At 37.2% G+C, this 24,541-nt stretch overlaps 1 protein-coding gene across 3 annotated transcripts in view; it reads right to left on the bottom strand.

The window, feature by feature from the left end:
* Positions 1 to 24,541, bottom strand: part of LOC124162275 — a 452,031-nt gene that overhangs the window by 148,330 nt on the left and 279,160 nt on the right. For all 3 annotated transcript variants that reach the window (XM_046538753.1, XM_046538752.1, XM_046538755.1), the window contains one exon: positions 21,650 to 21,788. The gene's annotated coding sequence lies outside the window, so the exon portion shown is untranslated. The remainder of the gene's footprint in view (positions 1 to 21,649; positions 21,789 to 24,541) is intronic.

The following is a 24,541-nucleotide window of genomic DNA, read 5'->3' as shown; positions in this document are numbered from 1 at the left end:
AAATTAGCATTACATGTCATATTGCCTGACATTAGCATTTTATAGGTTCCTCCTTCCCCAAAGCTAGATTTACATTTTTCTGGTTAGCATATATGCCACTGTTTATGCAACTGTGCTTAAGCAGTTCATCCGAGAAAAATGAAAAAAAAGTCGAGTGGACTTACGCATTTTATTGCCTCTTTAGTTGGAAGAATTGGATTACGATTTAAATAATCTCGAAAGCTGGATTACCCCTTCCCCACTTACATGGAGTATTTTATGTTACATTTGAGGGTAAGCTTGTATCAATAGTCAACTCCAGAGGTGCCACTGGGTCTGCGATTAGTCGTCTTTGGGAGCGTTGGGTTGCGTCTGAACTGATTAGACACAAAGACTCAATTAAATTCACAGATGCTACTAAAATATAAGCGCAGTGGTGAAGACAGACATCTTCTTGAACGTAACATAGTATCACAATGTAACGCAAGTCAACTGGAGCTATGAAAAATAAAATACGCGCGTCCGATATAGGAGTATGAAGATTCACTGTGTCTTAAGTGTGCCTTTTTCGACGATCAGCCCGGAGCACAATGTATTTAGTGCACAAATTGCAAGCGTTGTGCTCATTAGACATGTGTGAACAATAAAATCCGCGAACTATTTAACAAGAGCAATAATTGTGCTGATCCTTTGTATCTGGACAGTCACAAAAGTCAACTGGTTTGTATTAGCACGCCAGAAATCCTAATAATTTAAAGCTTTCCCGTTGTTTTAGTAAAATGATTACATATATTAAAATATATTTCTTGATAACTATTAGTTTTATTTTGATTTCCTAAAATCATACTAGTTCAGCTTATCAAAAAATACATGGGCCAACGTGCCCCAGCCGCTGGGCCAACTTGTCCCGATGTAGGGGCAGATTGGCCCACCTGTCATATGCCCAGTATTTATTTATTTTTTTAAATTTATAACTCATTTATTCAAGTTTAATTATTGCCATCCAAATTTAGAAAGACTATTTTATAATATAGCAATAATTTCATAAAGTTAACTATGCTTGAATGAAAAATATTTAAAAATGTAAAAAAATCGGGCCAACGTGCCCCGGTCTCCCCTACTCTTGTTTAAGAGAATAATAGATTTATAATAAACGATTTCAGCTGTACCTGGTGAATAATATTTAGGCATTCTTCTCGTTCTATGCACCATGTCGATTCAGTCTCATTGACCGCCGTTTCAGAAAAAGACTTGTCTTCGATTCTCAAGGCGTGTTGATGTCTGAATGTCCAATTTCACATTTGAAAATGTGAAATTGTACTTTAAGACAGCAACACCCCTAGAGAATCAAATATAAGTTTTTTTCTGAAACGTCGGCCAATGCGACTGAATTAACCTGGTGTAGAGCACTAGAAGAATTCCTGAATATATTTATAACTTTGCATAAAACACATCTTCATCTACAGACTACCGCGCCTCAATAGACATGTCTACATCTCTACATACTCCCCCGCAAGCTGCCTCAATAGGCGTGTGGCGGGGGTGTTACGATGTCTGTTTACAAATGGAAGGGAAAAACTCTAACGAAGTTCCGCATAGTATTTATTACAGTCCTTTATTGTTCGGGGGAAAACAAATTCCGTACCTACCCGTTCGGAAAAAATATCTCTCTAATTTATCGTTTCTGTCGGACCTGGAAATGTACTGCGTTTCTAATATGATGTTCTGCGTCTTACTCTTAAAGATATCCATTCTCAATAGTTCCAGTAAAATGAAACAAGCGCAATTGTGGGGATGCTAATATACCAACCATCAACAAAAAAATTCCCGCCTAACTTTCGTTGATATCCCCGATTGTACGGCGGAAAAATTAATTCCTCCACGTATTCGTTCGGAAAAATATTTCTCCGAATTTATTGCTCGTGTCTGACCTGAAAATACTGTGAGGTTCTACGGCTATATTCTCGGTGCCGCTGATTTAAATACATTTAATTAATAGCTCAAGAAATCTTAGCCTTGCACGTAACGATTTTTATTTGCCCGAAGCAGATTTTGAAAATTATATTTCCATTTGGCCGCTCGACAGAGTTATTTAAAATTCAACGAAATATACGAAATATAAAAGTACATTTTCACCTTCAATATTTAGATTATGACGCATGCATGAACTTTTTTCTCTTATGGCAGCTCTATTACATCTGACTTGAATGAGCCTCGAGGTAAATCACCAACAAGGGCGCCTTTTTCTCTTTATGCTGTTTGATCCTTTCTCTGAGCAAGAACGTGGATATTTTCTCGGACGCCCTCCACGGTATAATCACTACAGCGCTACTACCCGGGAGATATCATTTCTGGGGGCATCATCAGAGGCTCCAATTTGCCGCTGCATTGGATGTCTCTTCATCTCCAGCCAGGTGAGCAACTCTTGTCAGGTGAAAAAACAAGCAAACCGTTCAATCACGATGTGATTTTGTGAAATTGCGAAGGGTTGCAAAGAAAAGCACAGACACTGCTTCATTATCTGAATAATATGCTCCTAGATAAATGGCTCTTTGATTCTTTCGAATTATAAAAACATTTTTTTAATAAAACAGTGATTTTCCAATTTTCACGAGAACAATTCGTTCCCTTTGGGCCATGATGGAGCCTATTGATATCCTAAAGTAACTCCCAACAAAATTTTCGTACTTTTTCTGACAAATGACTGATCATAAATGCGCCCATTAAATGAAAACAGCGGGAAAATCGACTGCTTTCAATTGCCTTGGGCAGTATTGAAAATTACGCCGAAACTTTATCCAGCCCTCTTTTTTTCCTAAAGGAAGATGATATTCAAATGCCACCTTCCCATTGTAATGTATTTACGTATTATTTTCGAAAATTTGAAGTAGGGACTCCGGAACCGGGGAAAAGTTCTCCCAAAGTTTTTAATCTAGAAACCTGCCTCGCATTCATATCCACCCCAACGATTTCCTTGACCTTAATTCTGGCAAACCAGGGATATTATTCGTTCCACTGTAAAAAAAAGTTAAAAATTTACCTCCTTCAAAATAAGTAATACCAAATAGAGGTCACGATATGTGGATAATATTCCTTTTATTATTATTTTCTTTCCTTTTCTTGACCTTGTTTAATATATGATATAATATTTCTTGGAGTTTAGGTCATTTTTAAAATAAGTTCTTACATAGCCCTGATGATGATTTAAAAATAAATCGAAACGTTGTCTGAAACTTATTTTAAAAATGGCCTAAACTCCAAGAAATATTATATCAGATAATATTCCTTACATTATTCCTCGAACTGAAAGAGCTGGCCGAATTCCACACCGTATGAGAGAGATTAGATCATATGAAATCACTAACCCACCTTCGAAGCACTGCTACCTGGATGGAAGAAGCATAAAGGTATAAAGCGTTGTAAACCCAAGACTAAGATGGAATTTATGACAAAAAGGCCAGTACTCTGCTTCAAAGCATTATAATGAAACTGTACCGTCAACTGGGGAGACTTTGTCTACCTTGAGGTGTCTTCCTCACACCGGTTAAAAAGATAAAAGCAGCTCCATCACTATTGTGAGGCTACCAATTGAGAAAATTCTCATATTAATTTTCCAATTTTTGTGCCAAGAACTACCAAAATGGATAGTTTGGAGGAGTTTCTAAATGTTACATGTGAAACTACGACCCTATTGTAGCTGATTAAGTTTTTTAGTGATTCATATCGCCTACACACTTTTCATGAAATACATCAGGAAGGTGTAGTTCTGAATGAATGCGGTAAACATTAATTTTGACACTGAGCCCTTTGAACATTTGGTTTTAATGACATACAGATTCCATTCAATTTTAACGCCAATAATAAAACTATTTTGAATATTATGTGAGGCTGCAATTTTTATTGCAACCTGGGGTGACTTACAATTTAAAGCGATATTTTTAAAGTCACAAGGACTTTACCTTAGATTTAATGGTGCTGCACTTGGTTATTTGGACAATGATTAGAAATATATTAAGTATTCGTTTTCTGACGCCTGCATACGAGATTTGCTAGGAGTTTTTTTAATCGAAAAAGCCTGAAACCGGGGTTAAACCCTAGAAACTTTTATCAGTAGTATCCGCCGGGAAAGCCTACGATCCTTTACCTAGACATTATTCACAAGCTCTTAGTAATTTTCAAAGAATAAAAAAGAACAGTCAAAAGTATCTGTAAACATTTTGTCTCTCTTCTATAAGCCATTCCACTAGTTAAGCAGAAAATCGGCAGTCACTGAGCAAGCTGCCCAAGTATATCACGCAGATATCGAGAACCTCAGATTATTCACAAGAGGCAAATACTTCAACATAATTTCCTCAGAGAATCCCTGGAAACAAAGGGCCAAAAAAACCCCATGTTTCTCAGTCTTAAATACATTATTCATTGAAGTTTTCGGAGACTACCTCGGGTGCTCTATCCTAGTAATGATTATTTGAAGTTTTAGCCAATATTATGATTCACGAGAGAAGATATAAAGTATGCTCCTTCCTATGCGTCAAAAAATCATAAGAGAAGTGTGATCATTTATTATAAGAAATAAATAAAGGGATTTTCATGCATTAGGTAATCAACCTGTGCTTCCCGACATCAAATCAGAGAAAGTAGTTAAGTAGAATCAATTAAGTAGCTCAGTAGAAAGTAGTTTAGTATCTTCATTTAATGTGATGTTTTTTACCCAAATCCATTTTTCAGTCGTGATTTTCAGTGTGTCTTTTGTACCAACAGACAGATGAACAAATCAACGTCTCTACAAAGAATTCACATTGTTTTAGTGCATTTCAGAGGCACTTGATTTAGAATAAATTCTATCGGTATTATTACTTCGGTATATATTTTATTAGCAATCTACGACTATTATTCTAGCAATCGAATAGAAACAAGTTAAAATAACATCAAAAAGTATCCTTCAACATTCTCATCTCTAGAGCGTTTGTAGTGCATTGCCGAGTATTTTTACGTGAATTTCATTCATTAGTATCAATCATCTCTATCCTCTAATAATTTCATAATGTAAGCTACCTTTCTCTTGAGTATCAAATTAGATTCACGCAAACAAAAACTAATAAAGGAAATGCACTTTGCAATTTTTCCTATATATTTTTCCTATAAATTTCTCCCTATATATTTTTTTGTTTGTTCAGCTGTAGAGCTTCCAATATATGTCAGTCTACCAAATGGATCCTGAGGATATTATTCATCTTCCTTTGTAAAGCTTTGCTTCATTGTCTCCATGAGGGCTCTAGAGGTAGGAATAATTTTCCAGTTGAATTCCATTATCTTATTGTACGCGCTTTGAAAAGGCTTTGTGTTCCTTCTGTTGCTGAAAAATTTAGTTAGTACCCCTTTCCATTCATTTCTGCTACTCTATTTCCTTTATGGTGGATATACCTCAAGATTCTTTGTATAATATTATTTAGCAACACCTGATAGACTAAGTCAGAATATAAAAACTTCATCGGATGGAGTCTTTAATTATAACAGTTTTTTAAAATTTTCATTTCTCCGCGTCAATTGTAAGAGCGGCCAATATTTCTTCTACTCTGTCAGAGACCTTGCAGGGATACTAATCTTACCCTTGCTGCGCGTCAATATATAAATGCGATTATGGGAGCGATTTTTTTATATTCCAGACGTTGTATCTCATTCTAGATATTAATTGAATCAATTTTTTTACTGTAGCCATAAGAAAAGATAAAAATCAAATTCACTAATAAAATTCACTAACTCTTGCTTTCCTTTGTGTCATTCCATTATTAGTTTCCTGGATATCAGAAAATTATTTATACCACTTATTTTTCATCAGAGCGCGACCCGGGTTTCAATGAATCATCATCATCTTCAGGCGCAAATTATGATTTGTTTATCTTATTATTGTTACCTAGTTACTTGATGAATTTTAAAATTATTGAAAGTCAGGACAGTACTCTTATAAATGAATATTTCTACCCATATTTTTCCCCTATTCTGGCGTCCGTTTTAAAATTCATCAAGCAACTAGGTATCAATAATAAGATGAACAAATCATAATTTGCGCCTGAAGGTGATGATCATTCATTGAAACCCGGGTTGCGCTCTGATAAAAAATAATAGGTATAAGCAATTGTCTGATATCCAGTAAACTATCAAATTCACTACCCAAATTAGCTACAAGCGGCTGCAATGAAGAGTGGGAGAACATAGATGCTGTACGGAAAACCTTGTGAATGAGATTGAACTTGACCCCGTCATAAGGCTTGGAGAACACAGTATTTGATAGGAATGATGATGGCATGGCCTCGAACAAAATACATGGAAATGCAATGAAGGATGTGAACGAGAAAAACGAAGTTGGTGTGAATGGATAGGCACATAAAAGAATTGAATAGAGAGTGGCATCAAACCAGTTCTAGAATTGTTGAACGGTGGCCATGATGAATGTTTTGCGGAAGTGTTGAATAATGCGCATATGATGCCAAGTTAAAAATTTATCTTCATGGTAGGCATAATTATTTTCAAAAGCTCTCCGTCCTCACTCCCCATGAAATATTCATTAGCTCCCTAATTTTTCTGCAGCTTCAAAAGTAGTCATCCATCCCTCAAGTTTGGGGGGACTTTTCGAGAAAAAAACACCCAAGTTCTTACCTTCATCACTCTCTCAAGATTCTTTATGGCTTCACGCATGCTAAGATTTCCCCCAGGGCCCTAATCGTCCTCTTGGCTACCGTCGCCGCCAGTATTTTCAGCTTCAATACTCCCAGAGCCATTAATTTTTTTCACAGGAAACGTAAAAACGTCAAATTCAAATGCAACATAGCTAACTGAATTCAGAAGCTGGAGCAGTTCAAATACTCAGGAAGCTTGCTAGAGAAAACTGATAGATCAGTCATCAAGAAGAGAATATATCGTTAGCTAATGAGGCATTCATGAACAGGATATAAGTGATGAGAGGATTGAAAAGTTAGAGTTTGAAGAAACTGCTAGTGAAGTATGTGATCTGGAGTGAAGCGCTTTATGGTGCGGAAACATGGACAATTAAAAGGAGTAAGCGAAGAGGGGATGTTGTAAACAGTGTAAGAGGCTAGAATGATGGGTAAATGAGAGAGAGGAAGAAATAGAATGGTATTTTTAGATAGAATGACAGGTAGTAGACCTTATTGTGAAAAGATGAGGGAATTCCATTAAAGGAGAAGAGACTGCCAGAATCTTGGCAAACTACATGTAAGCCTACCTTAATCGATAAAATACTTTATATAGTAACTGCGTGTTATGGCTGGTGAGAAGGATGCTATTGGTAAACATGACTCAAGTCGAAAAAAAATCATGAAGATATTAATATGCTGCTTGGGCAAGTATTCTCTCATCTCAATTTTAAAGTACGATTTTACGTATATCATAGAATTATCACTTCAAAATCTTCTGAACGAGGAATAGAAAAGGTAGGAGGATGAGGAAAGTAAAGTGAACGGAGCGGAAGAGGAACTACGAAGTGCTGGACATGGTGGGTGAAGAGAGGCAGCTTCTAAATGAGATACGGAGGAGGCAGAGGGTTTTGATGGTGCGAGTACTGGGTGGGAGGGGATGTTAAAAATATTTTCAGTGGAAAGAATGTTAGACAAGCGAGGTACTTCAAGGAAGAAAATAGAATTTATGGATGGAATGAAAAAACTGAGTAGACATTTTGAACAAATGAGGAAAGTTGGGAGGGTAGACAAGCCGGGGTAATCTGGCAAATGCTTCATGCAAACCTAATTTCAAAGTTACCAATAACTAATACCAATTGCTGGAAAACCTTGAAATGACCCACAAACGGTCACACTTTTTGGTGAACAGGTAAAAATTGCAGACGCAGGCCATATTACTTAAGTGTAAATACTTGCTCGCTCGCATTCGAATTACGTAATTTTTCACAAATAAAATTCCTTCAATGGGGGAAATAATATGGTGTTCACCCCGTAAAGAGCCAAATGTCACAGTAACACCATTTTCACATCACTGCACATAGTTGGCCGAGTAACATTAAATTAAATATAATGTATATATTATAGAATTTGACTACATTACAAATTTAATAGAGAAGTGCGAAGGCAGCTTAATCGCTTTCTACACTCACCTTACTCTTGTGCTCAAAGGAACGGTATGACCGATTTATTTACAGAAGTTTTGAGTTTTTGCTCTATAATCACTTCTTCAAAAAGCAGCAATGTAGGAAGAATTTGATGATTTATGTATTGAAGACATGAAGAATACCTTCATTGAATTTTCGAATTAATTCATCGTTTAATATTCGAACAATAATACGTTCATATCTTTGAAAACTCTACTCTACTCTCGGCTCTAAATTCGCTGGAAGTACTTAGAGTTGGATGAGAGACATGAGACGATGACATTACTTGAATGTTGACCCCTCGATAACATTAGCGTTTCACGAAAAGGAATGGCGTTGGTTTCTACTTTGATCAATTGAGTTGTACCCTGATTATCATGAGATTTTCTGTTGATTGATGACGCAAGCCACCATTGATTCCGCTGGACTCCTTTATCGTAAGGGATCGAAAAGGTTTGATGGTTAATAAATTGCTTTCCACCCTCACCTTGTCCTTCATTCAAAGGACCAGAATGATGAATTTCGTCGGAGACTTATAGGGGTATTTTTTAGCCCCCTAATTGCTTTCCTATCAGTTCTACCCTGGATAAATCTAATTTTCTAAGAGCTGATGTGATACAGCTGACGTCATTGTCGGTTTCAACACATTTTATAACGATCCTAGAGTTGCGTGCACTAAATAAAAGAATAAACTCGACAATATTCCCTGGAAATATTACGCTACTGGATACCGGAACCTTAAATAGTTCTTTTTATTTTGATGTATTTGTGTTTTCAACGCCATCTCGCTCTATTTGTTTAAAAATATTTTTATCAGTTAAGATTAACTTTAGGATCTCTATTTGCATATTTTTCAATGTGTTTTTCCATATATCAGCACGCTATTCCTTCCAACTTTTGATTAAAATTTTAAATTACAGTTATTGCCTATCTATCTCCGTTTTTCCATTGAAAACTTATTATTTTTTCACTGCGCTTTTTGTTTGCATATAGATTTGTATATTTAAAGGCATTTCATATTATTTGCTTGAAAATATCGTTTTTTACAGTAGTATCACCAGAGAAGTTCAATTTATATTCTTCCAACCTGTTTTCATTTCTTGTACTCTTAATCCATTCCTTCAGTGTATATTCTATTGCTGTAAATTCATTATCATGTTTATATGCTGTAAATTTTCCAGTTGGATGGTTTCATGTAACACACCAATTTCTCTTATGAACTATCTGAAAGGACTCAGAATCTCAGAATCTGTATGCTGCACGTTGAAAATATTCATGAGGTCTTCATGTACGTATCCAACAATATAGCATATTTATATTTTAAACATGGAAATACTATGAGAAATTGAATCGAAACTTGAAGCATATACTTGGTGGAAGGGCTCCATATTAATAATGAAAAACACTTTGTTACTTCCACAATATTCACAATTTCTATTTTATTACCGGTTTCGGCTATTACACCATTTTCAAATACATATTGTATACAAATACATGATGTATTTGAAAATGGTGTAATAGCCGAATCCGGTAATAAAATAGAAATTGTGAATTTTGTGGAAGTAACACTATGAGAAATTCTTTTAAACGCCTAACCCGCAAGAAATAACAGACCAAAATTACGTTTCGTGATTAGAGTCAAAAATAAAATAAAAGGTCGCAGGTTCAACATAGACGGAGGAGACGATGGTATGACCGAGAACAAATTACCAAAATTGGTCAATTATAATGTAATTCGTTAACGATGCTATCTCAAACCATCCAACCACAACTGTATAAACGGTAATTTTCCAAACTATCGTCGAGAGAACGGCTCCATGCATAATTTGATACTGCGGGGAGCTGTATCCGGAAATGGCGAAACTGATTCAGAAACTTTCGTGTTACCCCTGTCGCAAAGTTTGTCAGAGAGCGCCCATCAAGGGTCATGCCGACTTCCGCGAGGAAGTGTGAGGCGGAGTGTCCAAATGGCGCCACTAGTCAAAATGTATGCCGGTTCCGGATGCCGAGCTTCCCCCTCATCCCCGTCCCACCCTCCAGGGAGTGCAAATAATTGCTTCCCGTGAAAGGAACAGAGCCAATCTATTACGAGGGTCACTTCGCACGCCCACGAGGGTCTAACCATCGAAGCGCACGGTCCGTCACCACACAATATGCAGGGCCATTCTAAATGATGGACCCATTTTCAAAAATTCGTTTTATATTAATCCAAGGAGAAAGCCAAAATGAAATAGCTTTACACCAAAATTAATTTAAGAATACCGGAATAACGCCACGCCCAGCCACGGTGGTAACTTTACGGAATCACCCGCAATTCACAAATTGCACTAAAAATCCACATAGAAAATATTAATCTCCTTGACCGGGATTTAAATCCGGGTCTCCCGGCTTCCAGCTTAGCGCTTTAGCCAGTTAGGCTAACGAGGAGTCATTCTCCTCAGTGGCAATTAGAGGAGTATAACGGACAAGGAGGTGTGAACTGTTGAGCATATGATGCGACAAGCAGTCCAAATCGTGCACAAAGCGCCACAGCCTGAGAGCAGAGGCCGAACTTTGAACACATAGAGGTTTTCACCTCTATGTGAACACACTATGTGTAAACAGGAGAGGCTATATTGAAATAGCCGAAACATCTAATTTCAATAGGGAGGACAGCTACTCGCTTTCCAACGCCTGGAAGAAACTTCCACAAACTGACCAATCAGGACGCGCCTGGCCGAAAGCATTGCCCAAATGAAACGAGAAAAATCCTGCATCCGATACTTCAAACCTGAAGAAGCCTATTGAAATGCCGGCGAAGCTGTCGTCTAGAATAGGGGTCTCCAAACTACGACCCGCGGAGGGCTTTCATCCGGCCCGCGCACTCGTTTCAAGTAGCGCGTGATTCTCGCTCGTTTAACTCTGTGAGACGCCGCTAGGAGCATTGCAGAGCTGTACTGTGCGTCAAAGTCGCCTTCAACTGTTCGTAAATAAGAAATATGCCACCGGATACTTCAGGAGATGTTGGTATCGAATACTTCAGTCATCGGCAAATTTTTTATCCGGCCATGGGGCGATTCAGAACTTGCAATGTGGTCCTCGTGGCCTAGTAAATTGGTGACCCCTGGTCTAGAAGATGAATCGACGTGGAAGACAACCCGGAAGCCTATCTGTACCAGGTTTTATACCTATAAAAAGTTTCAAATTAAATTAAATGAAAAGTAAATAAAAAGTTTCAAATAGGAAGTTTCAAATGCATGATATTAGATTTTCCCGGCACATCAATTAAAGAAAGGATTCTCGGGTTTTCCACGGGTAATTGGCTACATGTCTCCCAACGTTTCAAAGAATGACTTGCTCTTCATCTTCCGGGGATCTTCTGAATACCGTCTCTCAACCAAAACATGCGGGAAAAGCAGAACACGCCCGAGCTAATCAGGTTACACCTGTCTAACGGTTTGTATGTATTTATGCAAAATCAATTTGAGAGACGGTAATCAGATGATAGCCTGAGGATGAAAAACAAGTCGCTCTTCGAAACTTTGCGAGACATGCAACATGAGAAAACTTGGGAAACCCACCAAACACAAAGCAGTAGCGCACGTAATAAATTAAAGGAAAACATATAGAACACATATGATGATACTGTAAACGAATATAAAGGAGCTAGAATCTATACTTAAGTATTCCCAAATAAGCACCTATTGAAGTGACCCTATTTCTAATAACTGCAACTATCCTCTCTTTTTTATCGATTGGCGGTATCAAAGGCTAAATTATTTTAGACCTTACTGTCAAGGTTTGAAAGAGTAAACTTAAAAAAACGAACAGAAAAAAGAGAGTCAATTAAGTAGTATATTTTATGAGGGATTTTTAGGCACTTTTTCCTCATGGAGCTATTTTAAGAACTCAATTTCCGCAGCTCAATATTCACTTCAGCTATAAAAGTAATAAGTGCTGTAAATATTTTACCGCTTATGACGGAGGAGAGATGCTTTTAATATTTTTCATGTATTTACAAAAGATGCGATATGCTCGGATAAACTATGAAGATAGCAAAGTATTTTTCGAATTTCAAAAACATTTGAGAAAACTGCTATGCGGTGATTGTCGACGTTATTCATCCAATAGATTTCATTATCAATTAAGTGATAATTTAGTTAAAGAAAAGATGTAAAACTACCTTTTATGTCACTAAATATGGTTTCCCCACCAGTACTATGCATTGACAGTAAAAAAAAGATAGGATACGTCTAGGAAAATATAATTAAAAGCTAAACAGATAGAAGGGAAAAATTTCAAATACAAAGTACCATATATTAAGTTTTAATGTATACAATTGAGCAGTGGGCGTAGTCGTAGTTGAACGGTATAATTCTGCACGAAATCACATATTCATATACTGGCTTCTATGTAAATGATAACGCCGGTGCCATAAAACCATGTAGTATTCAATGGGGATTATGATGCTACTCGCGAACTTACTTAATTACTTAGGACCAGTTTTTTTACTAAAGTGTGACAATATGTTAACAAAGAGTTGAGGCTATGACATGGGAAAGAAATCAGTCATCCTAAGTGGTAGAATCAGTAGAAAGACAATAAGAGCACATTAACGGACCGATAAGCAGGATAAAGAGATAATAATTCACAGTGTCCGGCGATATCTGGTGGAAATGTTTTATGTCCATGAGAATAAAATAAAATGGCAAACTTCCACACAATTAAATAATAATTTTGTGGAAGGTTACCTAAGCTGAAGAGAACAATACATACAGTCGATATTGGAGATGCTGTTGTGAGGAGAAGTCTCTTCGATTACCATATTATACGGTAAGCTCAAACCGTCTAATTAATTATAATATCAGTATTTTTGGCTTTAACTATTTATTAACTTTAAATCCGTAAAATTGAGCGGTAGCAGCTGCCTTCCATTTCCTCCAAAGCAACCACTCACCTCCCACTAAAAAAGCACATGCAACACTACATAGATAACGATTTTTTATGTGAATTACGACATTTTATACATTAAAATAATTAAAAAATAATGTGTATCGTTATAGTAATGCTCTTCATCAAGTTTTGCTAATAGAAACTTTCACAAAGTTGTAGTTGAGGAAGCTTCAATTGCTTAGCTATATATTATATTTGTTTCATTAAGAAAAAATATTATTGTTTATTAACTTATAAGTATATACTACTATTTATTCATAAAAATATTTACTTGTTTTTTTTGTAGAATTTTCAGCATTATATACTCACTAAAATGAATGTGGTATCTGTTTACCATTCGCTACACTATTGCTGTGCAATTTTATTACACAAAAGAGTTGATTTTTGTCTCCAAATTTCCTAATTAAATTATAAGGTACATTATTCATGGATATTATTGTTAAAAAATTTGTATCGAACAGAAAAATAAGCAAACCTTGACACAATATTTTTACACGTTGCATGTCCTTTTCTATTGTTACCTCTCGACCCTGACTTGCTTCTGCTGCTTCAACGTTTCACTTGCATAACTGTACTGATCATGGGAAAAGAACTCATTTATGTACACGCACATTCATGGTAAGTTGAATGAGCCCTATAAATTGTAAAGGTCAAGGAACACATTCCGAACCCGAATATCCTTGCAAACTCACAGGTCTACCGCACATTCGATAATCGGAACGCTTCATTTCGGAAGCCCGTAGGGCTGACATGCGCACCACGGACTTCCAACGAATCATTTTTCCTATGTGAACACGCCACACGTCTCAAAACGCGAATGCATAAACATAAGCAGCGTTTCCATCAAGATTACAGCGTGACAGGAGTCGGGCATGGTGGGATCATTCTTTCGCATTGCAAAAGGACTGCTACCAATGGACGTGAGCTCGGCGGACGAAACGCAAAATTTATGAAGCCGACGACTCGAAGTCCCTATAAGCCCAGCTTGATCTCAAGCCCAAAAACTGCTTTCCCTCGGCTTCAGCCCATGAATAGCCGAGCGATACACGGGTGGGAATGGGAGCAGGGGTCGTAAAATCTCTGTCGAGGGCAGGCATAAATGCAAGAGGAAGGGCTGTAAACCGCCAACTTACTCATGGGTTCCCCAAAGTTCTTTCCCTGCGACGCACTCATTACTTTCATTTTTTTAAACGGTCCTCTCACCGCAGTAAACAAGTGCGTGGAACAAACAATAAAACTTTGGATTGGGATTTTTGGACATCAATTAAGGTAGTTAGAGCGGCATTGGCTGAAGTCAAGTGATGTACTCAAGCTACCTATCATGTACGCAAAAGAGTTACTAAAAAATTGAAACAAAAGAAAATACATTTATAAATTAAATTTGAGTAAATTTGGCACCTCAGCACAATGCAAACGTCAAGACTGATTTTTAAAGGTATTTACAGTGGTCAACTTGACTATTTTCAACCCTGATTCGAACCTTTGCACACTGAAATGCTGGAAAAATATCAAAATCGGCTGGTGGTTTTTAGGTATCTCGCGGAGCAGATTAGTTCTGGAAAATATAAAGAATTCATGTGCGTTAGCAAGTAATCTCTTTTTCTTCCTAGCGTTTCATCTCATTTAATTTTAGGAAGATAGGATCACAGCGACAACCTTTTATCTTATGCTTCAGGTATCGTTGATAAAAACTGCTTTAGTCAAAAGGAAGGATAATAGGATACATGAATTATTTATGAAGCCAGCGAAAGTGCACGGACTACTCAACCTCACTTCCAACGAGCGACCTTGGGAGATTCTTGCATGTCCCTAGAGGTGAAATCACGTCCCGTACAAGATACCTCGGTTTCTACGTAGCAGAAAAATTCAGTGCAGTATTCACCTACAGTCTCCGTAAAAAAAAAACTTTACTTCTGCAACCAGCGTACCAGAGATACCCAGAAAAATACTCCCCTGGATTAAAATGGAGTAGGTTGCCCTCATATGCATTGTTGTTTACGTTGGGAAACAGATACTTAAAACTGCCATGTAATAACATAAGAGAATTGCTAAACCTAAAGACAGTAAATCTCACTTTGCCAAACACTGTTATGAAAATGTATGCAGGTGCTATTTCAATGTTAATTATTTTAACGTTTTGTTGAAAAAATCAAATTGGATAAATTTTACAACTTTAAAGTAATTATACGTTTTCCAATGTTACAAATAGCATGCCGTTCTGTAATTGTCACCCTTTTTCATGATGTTTATGAAATCTGAACTATATTCCACAACCTCATCCCTGTGATGTTATTACCTCCGGTCTTATCCTCTCATCCTCACGCATATGATACAATAGCCCTTCAACGGCAACAACCCTTGAACTACGACCATTCACCACCTTTTACTCTTCCCAAAACCCGACTTCTTTTGTCAGAAGTATGTCATAGTGTAAATATGGCTCGTGAATTTGTCTTCCTGTCTGTTTTTACTTGACAATGACGCAATAATAACGTAGTCGAATGTATCGCGAGATAAATTATTTAAAAAAGGGTTATCTCCTCCACAGGGTGAAAGTTGCAGTAACATCTTGCAGTTGAAGTTGCAGTTGCAGTAACACACAACATGATAAAGATTACTATAAGTTTAAACGCAAATGGGACAGTGAAATAAATAATGTATTTCGGGCAATCACGTAACCCACATTGCGTAAGTACTTCCTAATTACGGTTTTCTGCATTTGAATCGTTTTTTATGCACATTTTCCTCATGAATGGGTAAAAATCTACACAAATACCGTGTATTTTCGCTAGACTCACTGAAACTATACAACTTAGGGCAAATTTATTCGGATCGGGTAATAAATATGAGTCCAAAAATGAGTGTTCGACTAAAATGCATAAATAAACATATTGGGATGGAACAAAAAACTGCATATTTTTCGTTTTACATTAAAAATACAAGGTAATACCCACGAGAAATCTAAAACTACCGATAAATTTTAACTTTAAAATGAGGGTGCAATGTGCTTAGTAGCGAAAGATTTATATTTAACTGCAATGGACAACAGTGTTGGCTCATAGTATACGGTTATGTAGATGAAAAGAAGGAGCCAGTTTTATTAAAGTTAACTTACAACCTAAGATTACAAGTTAACTTTAGTATTAGCTATGATAATCATCAGTAGCTACCACCAAAGTTTCAAATTAGAGAGAAAAAGTTGCAACTTCTGAACCTAGTGTGTGAAATTTTTTTCATATCTGTGCTGGGCGTGACTCGGCTTCTTCAGCTTTTCTTTCCACAGTATACTGCTATGGTACAATAAATGTTTATATATAACTCGTATCTCAATAAAAGGTATGTATATTCAATTATAGTTAGATATAGGTATCAGAAAAATTAATTGCTTAGAAAATTAAAATTAGAGAGAATGCATTTGGAAACGAGTGTTAGAAAAAATACTTTAGAAAAAAATATTATCAGAAATTGTGAAAGAAATGCATGCAATTTTCCACGATTATAAACTTTTATTCCCAACTTAGTTTTCTATGTTACTACATCATGTTCAAGGTACGAAATGACTCGATTTTATACTTTGAAGATGGTGTAGTAACATCGAAACCTAGGCCGGGAATAAAAGTTTATAATTGTGAAAAATTGCATGTTTCTTTCAATATAGAAAAATTCCGCTCCATCTTGCTTCTTTCTTCCGGTATTATTAAAAATTTGGTTTTGAAAAATTTCATTACAAATATTGACCTGTTAGCTAATAGATTTCATACTTAAAGATACGTTTATGTTTCCCAATAAAGTCGGAAATTCGTGGATAGTACGGTTACATTTGACCACCTTGCAGGCCATTACGCATCCCTAGCGAGGCGAACGGATCATTACCATCCCGCAAACAGATCCTTTACGGGGCAAATGGCCCCTGTTGTCCGTTTACCATCCAAACAGGAGGAGATGGAGGAGTGTCGGAGGAAATGACGAATGCTGTTCCGATGGCCGAGAGGGACGACCGGAGTTAAAAGGGATGTGTACACACGCACAGACACACACCACGGCACGGAGGACGGCAAAGCCTTAGAGTAGGGCGAGAGGAGGCCATGGTAAGTCAATGAGGTAGGGAAACAGCGGAAGGGATATACGTGGAGAATAGCCGTGATTTCTCCTCGTTCAAAACAACGTAACTATTAATGCATGCCTCACACTCTAAAGGTCACATTTATCTTTTTTACGGCTTATTGCTCATTGAATTCAAGATTAACACTTGATATTTCTAAGGCAAAGAGGGATAAAAGTATTTCTCTCCTTGGGCAGCCGAAAAATTAGCGTTACACGAAGCAAGATAGATAGAGTCACTAGAATAGTACAGGAAAAGAGGTCATTGAACGCAAAGAAAAATCCTCTTACAAATGATGATACATAATGAGTATAGTGGTAAGGGAACAATACAATAGGTGTAGGTAAGAGAATCCTGGGAAGAGAAAAATTGTGTCACATAGTGCTAACTCCGGATAACCGATGCCAGTATGAGCCAAAATTACTTTTTACTTTTTACTTTAAAATTAGATTACTTTCAGAATTACTGAAACTTTGCTCAAAGCCCTCCAATTGACGCGGAGTTCACCTTGTCGGCGCGCCACCCTAGAGCTAGCGAGCTGCCTTGAATGCACCGCGATCTTTGGCAGAAAAAGCATTCGAGATAATCAGTTGACCATAGCATCCGGAAGGATGGGGTCAATGTTGCGAATATGCTCTTCGAAAATTTTCTTGAAATATCACCAAATGACGCATTACGGAGATTGAATTGTTTACCTTTAAACACTGACAATGGTAAAAATGTTAATTGAGGTATTATTGAGAAGCTGTGAGTGTTATTGATGCCCTCAGTTTTTTATTACAGCGAGGCCAATTGAGGCACACCGTCTTTATTTTCCTCTGAGGCTACAGGCTTACTTCGGAAGCTTTAGATTCGAGGTGTTCACAAGATCTATTCACAGCAACTCGGCATATTACGTACCTCCATGACAGAACAGACCTCATATAAATCATGAAATCCATTGTTGAATTCGTGCAATAATTTTTCTCTATAGATAACACTACCTTCCTTTGAAGTTTTATTAACACTAGAAAAGAGGCTGAAAAAATAGGTTAATCAATATATATGTAAGTTTTGCATCCTCACGCCGCAACACTCTGGCAAATCGTACAGACTGGTATGAATTATTGGAAGTACCAATGAATTTGAACTGAAGCTTATTGAGCAATCACTAGGTTCAGAATTTACTATTTTTCCTCTATAATTTGAAGCTTTGGAAGTAGCTAATGATTATTCTAATCGTATTACATAAGTTAACTAGCTGTTCAAACCGTATAACAAATAGCCGTTCCATTTTTTCATCTCCGTACCTAACCATAAACCATTGTTGCATGAGTCAATGCTGTTGTTCATAGCAGTTTATTTTGTACCTTTTGCTACTTAGCACATTACATCGTAATTAATCAAGTTATACTTTATCAGTGGTGGCGGATTTTTCTTGGATTATATCTCAGATGTTTCATGCAAAACGTATTCTCTACACTCTAATGCTCCAACCCAAGTATGTTTAGTTATGACTTTTAGAGGAATATCGTTGAGATGTACTCATCGTTTGATTCATGAATATTATCCAATTCGAATAATTTTGCCCTAATTATAATAATTTGATATTATCTAGCGCAATTTCATGCTATAATCATAGATTTGGACCCATTTGTGAGGAAAACTTTTGTCGTGCGACTCAAATGCAAAAAAAAATGTTTTTAGGGATCTAGGGTATGACTTTTTCGGACAATTCAACTCCAGAGCAACGTCAAGTACACCAAAGTTAAGTTGTGAAATGGCTTAACCTGGCGCCTTATTCTCTCTCCTCCTATATACTCATGTCCGGGAGACTGGGAGTTGAATGACAGGCAGTATTTCCGTCAACGGTCGGCGGTCCTCTCCCGGCATCCCACGTTCACTCCGTCACCGACCTCCTTGTGACGCGGGTGACTAATGGGTTTGCCGTTACACCGAGAAGAGAGAAAGTAAAACCCTCAATTTTACCTCTCAACTCCTGTATTCAATAAAATCCTACCTATGGGGTGGTAAAATAAATTTTTCGGCGGAAAAAATTTCGTTGTATTGAATTCCCTCGTTGTTGACCTTTAATTCTCAAACGTTTACATTTTGAAATGAACGGCAGCCGAAGGTATGATGTATAATTTTTTAATTGTTTATTTTATACTTCATCCCTGAAATTACTTTCTTATACGGAGGCAATTTTTTTCGGCAGGATCATCCACGGAATTCTTGAAATGATAATAAGTTATGGTTTCGAAAAATTGCCGATAGTTACTGAAATAAAATTAGAATTTTGCTAAAGATACTGAAAACATAGTACAAATATTAGCGTCAGTACTCATGCATAATAAACAAAATATAATTAAGAAGTCGCAGGCTTAACAATTTCAACATGTGATTGCGAGAAAAAATGTTTGGTTATCATCCCATGTACTCTTCGCTGAAATTCCCCTGGATGATTGTGAACTGTTTTAAAATCAAATAATTCTTAAATTCAACCAAACAAATTGACAGATACTACATCAATAGGCTTGACTTCTCCTGATGGACGACGCAAAACTGCGTTCAAGGCATTTAACAGTTGCTATTTACGGAAAACGAAATATTTTAATGCGGTAAATAAAGAGAGCCAAAAGGGATAAGAATGCAATTGTGAAATTTATACCAATACTTTCAACTGAAAAAAATCAATTATTTACATCATCATTAACACAGCATTCCCAACAAATAGAGTGCAAAAGTAATTCATGAAAGTGACCCGAGGGAACGAGTAATTTTTCAGACAGATATCTAGATGGAAATAATTGGAACGAGCTCAGGGTAGACGAGATTGAAGCGATAACTCCTGCAACGGATGAGACTGTGAGGCAGGGCCGAGTTTTCCGATAACATCAGCGCTAAAAACGAAATTCACGAACCTGCATGTGGACATTAGAACGCCGGTGAAGATGTTACGACCGAAAACACAGGCAGGATAATTCTTCGAAAAATATGAATGGAGATACACCTCACAGAGTAACACGCTCTTGTTTAAGAGTTAACGAGCTCTATAAAGAAAAAACTCCAAACCAGTGGAAATAAAAAATCTCACTCTGCACGCATTTACAGTGCAAACGAAACTGAAAATATAAAAATGAAACAAAATAGCTTTTCATCGTGATTGTGATAAGTTATGGGAAAACTATTTCATCATACAGAAGATTAATTTAACATCTAAATGCTCTATGATCTAAAGGAATTAGAAACATCCGTACTTAGGAAACAGTTTCATTTTGTATGCGGCAATATCCTATATATCAATGTAATGGGATACCCTTATATAGACAGTTTATTTTTTTTAATTCACAGTGAAAAATATTGCATTAATTATACAGTTAAATATTATGAATTTCAATCACCTATATCTATGATTAACATCTACGCAAAAGTTGTCAAGTAAAAGGCTTTGATACTTTTTATTAATTTTATTGAAGTTATATGCCTCCATTTCACTTATACTACTCCTCAGTCAATCAGTGTTTCAACCCGGATGTTGTTCTGATAATGGTAGAGCTCACCTCAGATTAAATTATAAGCATGTAAATTTGACAAATTAAGGGTAGGGGGTCCATTTCCTTTCCCTGGGACACCTCGCACCTCAAGGATTATTTTTCGGTGCTTCCGACGACTTTACCCCGGATATGAACCTGGAACCTGCACCACCTATCAGCCGCCCAGCACTCAACCAACTGGGCCATCATCCTCCCCGTTTCCATTTATTCCATCATAATACTTTATAGATTTTATTTAATGATCGAATGATCTATAAATCTATCTCAACTCTGAAAATTTTCTCGCAGTAATTACTCAGATCTAACTTTTCTATACATGAAATACTGGCAAATATTGACAAGACTTACTGTACTCATCGAGTATATTTCAAGCTAATAGCGTACGTTTTGCTGCTGTTGATCAAAGGGTCCCTAGTGAAACCTTCGGAATCCCGAAAATTAAGTCGTCAAAGTGCCTGGTGACCCAGGGAGAGGAATTGGACCCCTTCCTTGAATACATGATATTCACAAGCCTATGGATAAGTCTGGGATGATCTCAGGGCTTAATTTCTAAAATTTTAGGTACCGCAACGCTTACCAACATTTCATACCGACGATTTTCAATTATAAGTTCACGCTTAAAAATGTAGATTTTTTTAAACTTGTAATAAAATTTACAATGAGGAATGTTGTTTTACCAAATACAAGAAGAAAATGAAACTTTTTATCCGACCATATGTTCCCTGGATGTTCCGGTGCGTTCTGGCCATAATTAAGAATTAGCTGAGCTCTACCCTCACCTATTCAAAACCAACTTTAGCGTTGAATCGCAAGTGAGCATAAGCTTTAGGTAAATGAGGACATTCAGCGCCGAAAAAAGACAAAATACAGCCGGTCGAGTGAGAGGTATGCGTCTTCTTAAAGTGGATGAAGGAATGAAAGTAAGAGGCAGCCCAATGTGCGTATGGAGAGAGGCGAAGAAAAGGGCAAATGAAGATTTACCGTGGTCCGCTTGAAGGAGAGGAAGGCAGCTGTAGCAGCATTGTTTGCGAGGGTCGCCTCTCAGCAAAGGTCACTTTCTTCTCTCCAATTTCACTCCGTCCACACTACGAAAGCTACCTTCCTCCAAGGAATTAAGTCCCTGAGGGAGAGACAAAAGAAAGGTAGAAGTTAGGCAGAGGATAATGCAGTAAAAGGAATCGAATTTACTTCTACAAGTCAAACGGATTCTTCAACCTCATAGGAGAGTACAGAGCGATTTCGTTGATCCAACAAATATGCAACCTTGACTTTGCCGGATTATCGAAAACACTGGATCACTTTAAATCGCGGAAACCAAAATTCCTCAAAACACATTTAAAACAATAATTTACGAAAATTATTATGCCGTCTACTCCATCCTTTTAGCTGAAAGTTGAGTTACGACGAAAAAAATTATCCTCTTTTAGCCATCTCTCATAATAAAAGGTACAGTTTCCGGTGAAATTCAATAGGAATTGTAAATATTTAACATAATAAAATCACTGAAGCTCAAATACCCTTTTTGCGCTCTTCTATTTCGACAAATCTAGCTCTTAGCAATTTCATTGTGAAGTAGATGATTTCATTGTGAACATAAATGCAATCAAAATTTTATAAATGAAACAACGAGAAATTGGTACTCTGGTTGGAGTTGGTGACGTCGTTAAGAGTTTGATCTCATCAACATACGAAGAGAGCACTATTTCTAGGAATTCCTCACAAGATTATGATCAACAATCGACTAAGTGAGGCCCATGTATAAGGTCAAGTAGTAGTTGAGATGTGGTGAGCCGCTCGTAATGAGATCGTAACTTCATTAGCTTTTCTGTGAAAGGGTCAAGTCCGTCCATTTTTCGCCGCGAATACCTCGAGAAGTAGTCGAAGCCACATGTTTAAAAACAAAAATTGGGTTGTCTTTATTGTTCAAATTCTATCATAATCGACCGCAAATTAAATCGGTGAATAATTCAATTACTTTCCTCAGTTACCTACTACTACTCTAGGAAGGGCAGAGTAGTGCAGGGCTGCCATCCAGTCCCTGCGGAAAAAAGAAATAACATGGCTTCCTGAAATAAAAATATCGGGAAAAAAAGAAAAACGGCCAAAACAAAGAACGAGCATTTATCCTCAGCGCACACGTCCCTCACTCAAAAATTCACTACCATCTGTGTTCGAAAAATATGGGCGAATTCCCCACTCCCATTTGAAAGCCAGTGGAGAGCTCCTACGTACCTACCTCTACGATTTTTTTCAAACGCCAGAGAGGACGCTCTGCAATAATAGAAAGAATGAAATGAAGGAAGAATGTTTCCGACAGGTGTCGCAGTGAGATGGACGGGTGGCTTCGGATGGGACGTCCGAAATATTCGATTGAGTGAACGGTCAAATAGAGAAGGAACGTGAGTTAAATGAAGCACAATGACGACATATGTGGTGCAAGGGGGCTACGCGAAGGAAGCCCAGTCTGCCCCGTAGTAGCCAGGGGCGGATTAAGGTGGGGGGGGGGGGGGGCGCAGGGGTCATGGCCCCCAAAGTCTTTTAATAATTTTAAATTTTTATTATTTTGATAGTTTTTGTATTCTTAAATGCCTAAAATTTTTGGATACAAAAACTACTAAAAATTGGGGGTGGGAGTCATAGGTGTCGTGACCCCACCTCAAACAAGCCTTTTTCAAAATTTATTGAATTTTGTTATTTTAATAATTTTTGCATCCTTAAATGCTTGCATTTATTCAATTTCATCTGTTGCGAATAATACAAATGAAATTTTAGCCTCCCAAATGCGTAAAAACTGGGTATTTAAAAAATTTTACACAAAGAACGCCCCTCTCTTCCGGGGGCATTTCATATTCCTCGGACCCGCGGTTCATGATACCCCCCTCAAATTTGATGATAAATCTGCCACTAGTCTAGGAGATTGATTTATATTTGCACAATTTATTCAGCTTTTGAATATAATTCGATTTCAATAGCGAAGGTAATTTTCTATTTCTACTTCACTCTCCCTGATATTCTATGAATTCATTGACGTTCCCTACGTTTTATATATTCCCTATCACCTTGCATGTTCGATGAAATACCCTGTTTACTTGAAAAAGTTTGTAAATGACTGACTGAAGATTATCTGAGAGAGCAGGGTGTGAGTAAACAAAAGGTTCCGCAGAAGTAAGTGGGGAATTCTAGCTATAGATATGGTCCCATTATTTATTAACAATAAAAATGAGTCAAATCTCGCCTTTTAAGATGAAAAAATTAAGATACTTCATAGTTAAATCAATGTATAACTTTGTATGGGTAGAACTAGAGAACAAGGAATCGTCAGTAGAAGTAAATAAAACCAGGAATTACTATTGCGTTAGTCACTACTTGATGCTAAAATTCACCAGTGACTATTGTAATCTACACCATAAAGAAAACGTTTATCCTACCTCTTCGTATTCGACCTTCGGGTAATGGCGCTAGCCGGGATGAAACACGAGTAAAAGGTATAAAGCCAGAGAATAAAAAGATTTCAAAGTACGGATGTGAAAAAAATGCAGGCCTTGGTCGTTTGAGTCGTGGAAGGGAATTGCGCGAATGGAAGGGAGCTTGAATGGGCAATCGAAAAAAATGGGTAGTCCGAGGGATGAGCAAAAAACAGGAGGAACAAAAGGGACTCCAGTCAAAATTGCGTCATGACAACGACGGTTTTAATTACCTTCAGTAGTATGGGAAGACCGACTGGACTTGATTGTACAATGGGGACATTTGGGAAACAGCATCTATTGTAATACCCGCCATTTAGCCAATGTTATTCTAGTTGCAGGACCAAAGGAAATTTTTGATATTTGTGCAAGACAATGATACTTAGAAGCGGCTTTGCTGGAGATTCAA

This window comes from Ischnura elegans, chromosome 7, assembly GCF_921293095.1.
Source record: "Ischnura elegans chromosome 7, ioIscEleg1.1, whole genome shotgun sequence".
Taxonomy (NCBI): Eukaryota; Metazoa; Arthropoda; class Insecta; order Odonata; family Coenagrionidae; genus Ischnura; species Ischnura elegans.
This window is presented reverse-complemented; position numbering and strand designations above follow the sequence as displayed.